This window comes from Echinops telfairi, unplaced genomic scaffold (assembly GCF_000313985.2).
Source record: "Echinops telfairi isolate 266 unplaced genomic scaffold, ASM31398v2 ScPeMD7_3;HRSCAF=10, whole genome shotgun sequence".
In the NCBI taxonomy this organism is placed as follows: Eukaryota; Metazoa; Chordata; class Mammalia; order Afrosoricida; family Tenrecidae; genus Echinops; species Echinops telfairi.
Window position 1 is genome coordinate 25670157 of NW_022103899.1, and position 8479 is coordinate 25678635.

Genomic DNA, 8479 nt, shown 5'->3' on the forward strand with positions numbered 1-8479 from the left:
TTTTTTTTTGCCATTTGCTTTATATCTTCTGGGTTTGTTTTGCTTTAACTTATCTGAAAGCAACACTTTATATTTCTATACATCAATGACTTGTTCTTATTTTCAGTAATTTGTTCTTTATTTGGTTTATTCTAACTTAGGATATTTTGATTGGATTTGGGAAAGAGCGAAAGAATATAGTATTCAGTTAGAAGTTTTCTTAATTTAAAATTTCCAATTTAGGGTTCACTCCTATACCTTAAAGCCAAATTCAAGTTATGCTTCTTCCCACTAAAAATTCCTTTACCGCTTGGGTCCACAATCTTCCTTACTCATTGGCATTGCTGAGCAGTTATAACAGAAAAAAAAAATTTATTAAAGCCCAAACTTACTATAGCCTCTCCTGGTCCCTTAATCTGAAAAATTAATATCCTTGAAAACAAATATTTATGCTGGTACAGTTTGGTTGTAGAGACTGATGAAAAAGTAGATGATCCATTTTATAACACCTGGTGATTATTTGGATGAGCCAAGGAAGACTAGAATTGAACTAGGGAAAGTGGAAACATTTTGCATAATAATATGTGTCTAATTACTGGTAATAGAAGGGAAGAAGGCAAAAAAAAGTAGTCTTTTGATATGCACAGTGTTTAACTTCTAATAGGTCTTACTCATCTGGTTGTATTCCACTGTTTGTGCATTTTTAATATTTTTGAAAGAGTTTATGCCCCAAATCAGGGTTTCTAAGTTTGCCCTTATTTTTCTTTGATGATCTTTATAGTTTTAGGTTTTACATTTTAGTCTTGATCCATTTTTACTAAGTTTTTGTAGATGGTGTGAAATTTGAACCTGGCTTCAATTTTCTGACATGGATACCCAGCTTTGCAAGTCCTATTTATTAACGAGACTAGCTCACCCCTATTGAATGAACTGAAGACCCGTTGTCCATAGGTGGATAGTTTTTCTTCTAGGGCCTTCATTGTTTTCCATTGGGTTATGGGTCTGTCCTTGTCCCAGGAGCAGGCTGTTTTGACTGCCATGACTGTGAAGAACATTTTGAGACTGGGAAGTGTGAGGCTTTCTACGTTAGTCTTTTTTAGTAAAACTTTGTTTTTCCAGGGTATTTTTCCTTTCGGTATAAAGTTGGTGATTATTTTCTTCCTCTCTTTAATGGAAGATGACAGAATCTGCATTAGAATTGAATTGTATCTGTATATCTCTTTTGGTAGTATTGACATTTTCATAGTGTTAATTCTTCCTATCCATAAGCATAATCTGAATGCCCATTTATGTAGTCTCGCTTGGTTGCTTATAATAATGTTTTCTAGTTTTCTTTCTATTCGCCTTTGTTTTTCTGGTCAGATTTATTCCTGGGTATTTCATAATTTTTGTGGCTATTTTAAATCATGTTGATTTCCTTTTTCACAGCTCTCTATGTTAGGGTGAAAAAAACAAAAAGACTGATTTTTCTATCTTGACCTGGTACCCTGACACTTCCCTGAATCCTTCTATTGTCCCCAGCAGCTGTCTATTGATTATCTTGTATTTTCTATGTGTAGAATCATACCACCTGAAAACAGGCATAGTTTTACTTTTTTCTTACCAAATTTGATCCCTTTATTTTCCCATCTGGCATGTTGCTCTGAGTAGCCTCTCCAGTAACACATTGAATAGGAGTGGTCTAGCTCACCAAGAGTATTCTGTCAGTTTTCCTTCATTGATAATCATGTTGGCTATTGATTTGTGTATATGCTTTTGACTATGTTAAGGAATTCCGCTTTTTAAAATAAATCATTTTATAAGGGGCTCATACAGCTCTTATATCCATATATCAATTGTATATATTGATCTGTATATCAGTGTTAAGCATATTTGTACATCCATATATCAATTCATATATCAATTGTATCAAGTATATTTATACATATGCTGCCATCATCATTTTCAAAGTATTTTAATTCTGCTTGAGCCCTTGGTATCAGCTCCTCTTCCCTCCTCCCCCCATCTTCCCACCCTCAGGGACCCCTGATAAATTATTATTCTTTTTATATCTTACACTACCTGCTGTCTCTCCTTACTCACGTTACTGTTGTTCATCCCCCAGCAGAGGGGGGGAGTTATACGTCACTCATTATAGTCAGTTCCCCATTTCTCCCCCTACCTCACCCCCCGAACCTTCCCTCTAAACTCATGGTATTGCTACTCCATTGCTGTTCCTGAGGGGGTTATCTATCCTGGATTCTGTGTGTTGAGAGCTCTTATCTGTACCAGTGTACATGCTCTGGCCTAGCTGGATTTGTAAGGTAGACCTGGGGTCATGATAGTGGGGAGGAGGAAGCATTAAAGAACTAGAGGAATGTTGTGAATTCCGTCAGTGTAATACTGCACCCTGGCTGTCTCCTTTCCTTGTGACCCTTCTGTGAGGGAATGTCCAATTATCTACAGATGGGCTTTGGGTCTCCACTCAGACCCCCATCATTTGTATTGATATGTTTGCTAGTTTTGGGTCTTCTGATGCCTGATATCTGATCCCGTCGACACCTTGTAATCACACAGGCTGGTGTGCTGCTTCTATGTGGGCTTTGTTGCTTCCCTGCTAAATGGCCCTAGATGGCCACATGTTTACTTTCAATCCTTTAAGACACCATATGTTATCTCTTTTAATAGCTAGGCACATTCAGTTTTCTTCCCCACATTTGCTTAGGCACCCATTTTGACGTCAGTGGTTGAGTCTGGAAGGTGAGCATCACAGAATGCCAGGTTAATGTAGGACAGCGATTCTCAACCTGTGGATTGAGACCCGTTTGGGGGTTGAACGACCCTTTCACAAGGGTCGCCTAAGACCATTGGAAAACATATTTCCAATGGTCTTAGGAACCGAGACACCACTCTTCTGTCCTCCAGGTGGGTCCGTCCACATGCAGATGCGCCCACATATGAGTACCCAGCATGAAGACTGTCACCCATGCTACACCATGCTGCAAGACAACATTCCATTGATTTGTAATTGGAAATAAATATTTCACAATACATAATTACATATCATTTTTTATGATTAATTACTATGCTTTAATTATGTTCAATTTGTAACAGTGAAAATACATCCTGCATATCAGATGTTTACATTATGATTCATAAAAGTAGCAAAATGACAGTTATGAAGTAGCAATGAAAATATGGTTGGGGCTCACCACAGCATGAGGAACTCTATTAATGGGTCGCAGCATGAGGAAGGTTGGGAACTGATATAGAGCAAAGTGTTCTTGCATTGAGGGAGTACTTGAGAAGAGATCCAATGTCCATCTGCTACCTTAATACTTACCATTTAAATATAAGTACTTAGACCAATATCCCTATCATTGTATACTAATATATTTATATACATGCACGCCTATATTTGTATCTCTATAAATGTCTTCTGCTTCCCATTTGTTTCCTCTATTTCTTTGTACCTTCCCCCTGTCTCCCTATCATGTTTGACCTTCATTCAACTCAGTACTTTCTCTCGGCTACATTGCCCTTGATCAACCCCCATCAGGCATTCCATGCCCTCTTCGCCATCCATTGTAGATCCCTTATTATTCCCTTGTACCTGGGTTTGTTGGCTCCCCCTTCTCCTCTTCCATGACCCCGCAGAACCGTCGATGCTGTTGTTTTCTCCTCGCTATCGCTTTTCCTGCCTGTCCTATATGGATAGACATGAGAAAAAGGAAAAGTAAAAAGAAAGGAAGAAGAAAAAGATACCCTACAAATAGTTCCAGGTCTGTCTGCTGACCCTTTTGAATGTTTTCCCATCGGATCTGGTCAAGGGCCATGGTCTGCCCACCGGTTCAGAGGTCTATTTTTGGGGTTCCTCGGTCCTCCATTGTTTTGCTTCCCTTGCTCCTCTGCTGCGCTCCCTCCGTGTTTCACTCCGGTGTGTGTGGGTCAGACCAGGCACGAATAATTCCACTTTCATTTATATTATTCTGAGAATTTTTACCACAGATGGGTTATCAAATGCCTTTTCGGTAATGATTAATATGATTAGGTGGCTCTCTTACTTTGTTTTATGTGTGTGGTGGATTTCATTGACGGTTTTTCTAATGTTGAGCCATCCTCACATACCTAGTTTGAATTAGTATGAATGAGTATATGATTTTTCATATATTATTGGATTTTATTGACTAGGATTTTGTTGAGATTCTTTATATTTATGTTCATGATAAAAAAAACTTCACCAAAAGAGAAAAAATGTGCCAAGAGACTGGGAGAAATTTGGGGGGAATTGCATATCCTAGCAGGGACTAATCTCTAAAATTTATTGAAAACTTCAGCACCTCTAAATTCTGAGCAGTTTGCAGAAGGCTATTGATGACAGTAAGAGCCCAAAATTTATTGGCAGGGTCCCTATGTGGATTAAGCCTCTGGTGAATTACTGATGTCCATTGACCAGAGATGTGAATAGCCTTGCTATCAGACAGAGTGGATTGGAAAGTAGATTCATGCAAGTGCAATTAGATAAAAACTTAACACCTTCTCATTTTTCTCCCTTTTGGCCCATTTTAAATGTGTCCTGGTTTTAATTGTTTTCTACTTTCTTTTAAATTGAGGTTTTCTTCTGTTTTATTTGGCTATTGTTGTTGTATCCTTTTGTATGTTTTTTTTCTTTATATGAAATCCAGGCTAGATAAATTTATAGAGACAGTAACAGGATTAATAATTTCTTATGGTTATGGCATGAAAGTGAAAGTCATTACTGGTAAATAGTATTACATATACAATCACAACAATAATAAATAATATTGTATGAGAATACAGGTGAATATATTTTGGAAGGCAAATGGGAGTTTACTATGAGTATATTTAGGTATGGCAGAGGCTATTTATACATCTATATTTGAACATATGTGTTGATACACACACACATATATGTGTATATACAACAAGTTCATTGCCATTAAGTTGATGCAGACTTACAGTGACCCTGGAGGACAGGGTTGAACTGCTCTGGTGGGTTTCTGAGACTGTCACTCTTGACAGAAGTAGAAAGCTCCATCTCTATTCTAAAGAGCAGCTAATGATTTTGAACTACTGACCTTGTGGATTGAAGTCCAACTTGTAACCACTACACCACACACACACATACACACACACACATGAATATGCATTGCATATATACATATATACACACATACAGAGGGGAACATTTTAAAGACAGCTTACACATAACCAAGTACTTGAGGAAATGAGTCACTGGGCTTGGGGTTTAGGATCCTACGGACCAGAAGACTCTAGGTCAGTTAACATAACATAGTTCCCCAAGACAATATTTGACACATTATTTTAGAGGGTAGAGACGGGATTTTAAAAACTTATGAGTAGGTGCTTAAGATGCAACTACTGATCTCTTCCCATCTGGAGCAAAAAAAGAGTGAAGAAAATCAAAGACATAAGGAAATGCCAGTACAAAGGACTAATGGACCACGTGAACCACAGCCTCTATAACCCAGGATCAGAACCACCGCTGACCGACTGCTCTGACAGGGATCGCAATAGAAGGTCCTAAACAGAAGAGGAGGCATTATAGAAAAACATTCAAAATGATAAAAAGAGCAAACGTACCAGTCCGATAGCAACTGTACTGTCCCTAAGACGGGGGCCCTCAGATACCCTTCAAGGTGGGATTAACCCAGCCAAACAATGGACAAGTTTATAAAGTGAGCCTTCTAAAGATACCAGGGCAGAAGGTACTCCTCAGAACAGTCAACCAAATGACACCCAAAGGGGATTATTTGCCCCAAAACAAAGCTCAGAAGGACAAATGGAAATAGCAAACACAGGGAGGAAGTGGGAAAAGTGCTGCTGTCATAAGGGGATTGTAGCCAATATCACAAACAAAATGTGTATAAATTGTTGAATGGGAAACTAATTTGCTCCATAAACTTTCACCCAAGTCATCATTCAGAGTTCACATATATATTTATGTGTGTGTGTGTGTGTGTGTGTGTGTACAGTGATACCTTGGTTGTCAACCAGCTCCAAGCTTGAACTTTGCACTCCTGGGAAAACAAAGTCCAAACAAAGACCTGCTCAGTGTTCGTGACTGCGCTCAATCGTTGAACCAAAAATCCGCCTGGACAAACCCTGTGTGGCTGAGAGCGAGTCACATGTTTGCTTCTCACTGAGGCCCACGGGGTCACCCTCAGGGAGTGCCACCCTTGTTCAGACAACACAGAGTGCTTGTGTTAGTGTGTTCAAAACATTTGACATTGTGCTTTTTCACTTTATTTGCATAAAATATCATAACTATGGCTCCAGAGAAAGCATGGCCAGCAGCAGAGGAGCTGGAAGGAAAGCTGTGAGAACCCTGAGAGAGTTAAAAACAGAAGTCGCTGAGAAACTTGAAGCAGACCAACGCCTGTCTGATTTGGTGGCTGAATCCAATATGACTAAGTGGACATTATCAATATTATTTTGTTTTGGGGGGCAGTGATTATAGAAGCTAATGTAAAGAAATGTGGGAAATCCTTTACCTCAAAACAAAAAACTCAAACTATTGAAGAGGGTAAAAAGTTACTATGAATTTGGATAAATCAGAAAAAACGCCATGGTGATAGCATATCCAAGCGAGCGATACATAAGAAGGCGAAAAGCCTCCAGAGTGATTTAAAGTCCTGACAAAATGGATTTTTAAGTGTAATTTTGGGGCTTCAGAACCAATTATTTGGTTTTCCATGATTTATTATGAAAAAAAATACATTTTCCGTGTTTGAACATGAATTTGGAGCAATTTGAGTTCAACAACCATGGTATCCTGTATTATGATTATGGGTTCGAAATGGCCAGATATCTTTTTAAAACATGAAAAAAATTTCCCCCTTGTTGAACTCTTCTTCTTTTCTCCAAAGATTGATTAAAATTACCTATAGTCAAACATACTTTTTGTTAGTGAGAATATTTCTACTGTGGTAAACAGCAGAGAAAAGACTAATTATGGGACTGAAGAAAAGTAAAACTAAACATTCATGGTGATTGCAATTACTGTCACTGGATTGTACAATTAAAATGGCAAACTTTCTGTTTTATATATATATGTGTGTGTGTGTATATATATATATATATATATTCACAATTAAAGAAAGTTTAAAGGCCAGAAGAAGCCAATATTAAGAATCAAAATCGACTTTTAGTATGATGACTTTGGATTTCCAAAAACTGGGAGGGAAAAGCATGTGGCTTTTACTGACATCTGAGTTACAGATTATTTGAAATGTCATTTAATAATTTGCGTGATCACTATAATGTTTCACTTTAATGAAATAAGAAAATATGTACACAACTATTAAAAAACAACAGCAGCCAGAAAGCACAACAAGGTGAGTGGTTTAAAATAGAAGTCAACTGCTTCGTTGACTAATTAGTTAGACTTAATTAGGAATGGAGTCTGGAATTGTCTGGAAGACCTGACTTGACTTCTTCCTAAGCAGCAAGGCTGTAGGTGGGATCTGAGCATTGTTTTTTCTCTTCTGTAAGATGGTGAGATAGTTTATTGTGCCAGCCTGGCTGATAAACACAAGTGGGATGAACTGAAGGGCGGAGAGATAAATGGCTCGGTGAGCCTTGCCTTTCTTGTCTCTCGTTCTTTGATCATCAGACCAGTATGCGGCTGCCTTGCTTGTTCTGTGCCTCAATTTACAGGCTACACTACGTGTGGGATGCCTAGCCTGTAAACTGTGTCTCTGTAAGTTGAGGTCTCTTTAAGACATCTCTGGAGTTGGGGACTGGCAGTTGGTGACCTGGCTGACAGTTGGTGACCTGCCTTCTGATTGGCTGCTGTGCTGAGATAACCTAGCTCTCTCTCTCTATAGAGGAAAACCTGGCAGCAGACTAGACTTGAAGGACTGCTAGTGTCTCACAACTCTCTGTCACGGGAATGAGTTGCACTGAGCCATTTGTACTGCTTTATAATATAACTGTTCATTTCTTGTATTATATATTTATCTGTATGTGATTTAACAGTTCATTTCTTGTTATATATCTAATTATCTTTATAAATAAATATATTAAATTATCAGCAATTTGGTTTTATCTCTCTAGAGAACCCTGTCTAACACAAATGGGCATCGTATACTTTCCTGGGCTGCTGCGGATATATAATGAGATCATGTCTATCAAGCCCTGGTATATACAACAAGGCAGCTTGAAAAGTTCATGGAAAAATTCCATGATCTTTTCATTCCATCTTTCCACAAACTTTGGGAAGCTCCCTCATAAATCCCTAGTAAGTGTCAGTCTCTTCCTGATCTATCCTTTCATTTATAAATGGGGTTCTTACTTGTCTGGTTAAGAACAGAGGCAAGCTGGCCCGATCTATGTGGCATATATAGCATCGAAGACCCAAACAAGAAGATGAGAGTTGGCCAATGAATCATCTTAGCAGCATCTAGGGGCATTATGAGAGATGCGCACCATTGTCACCCAGACATACCAATACATTTAGTAACAGCAAAAAAGAATG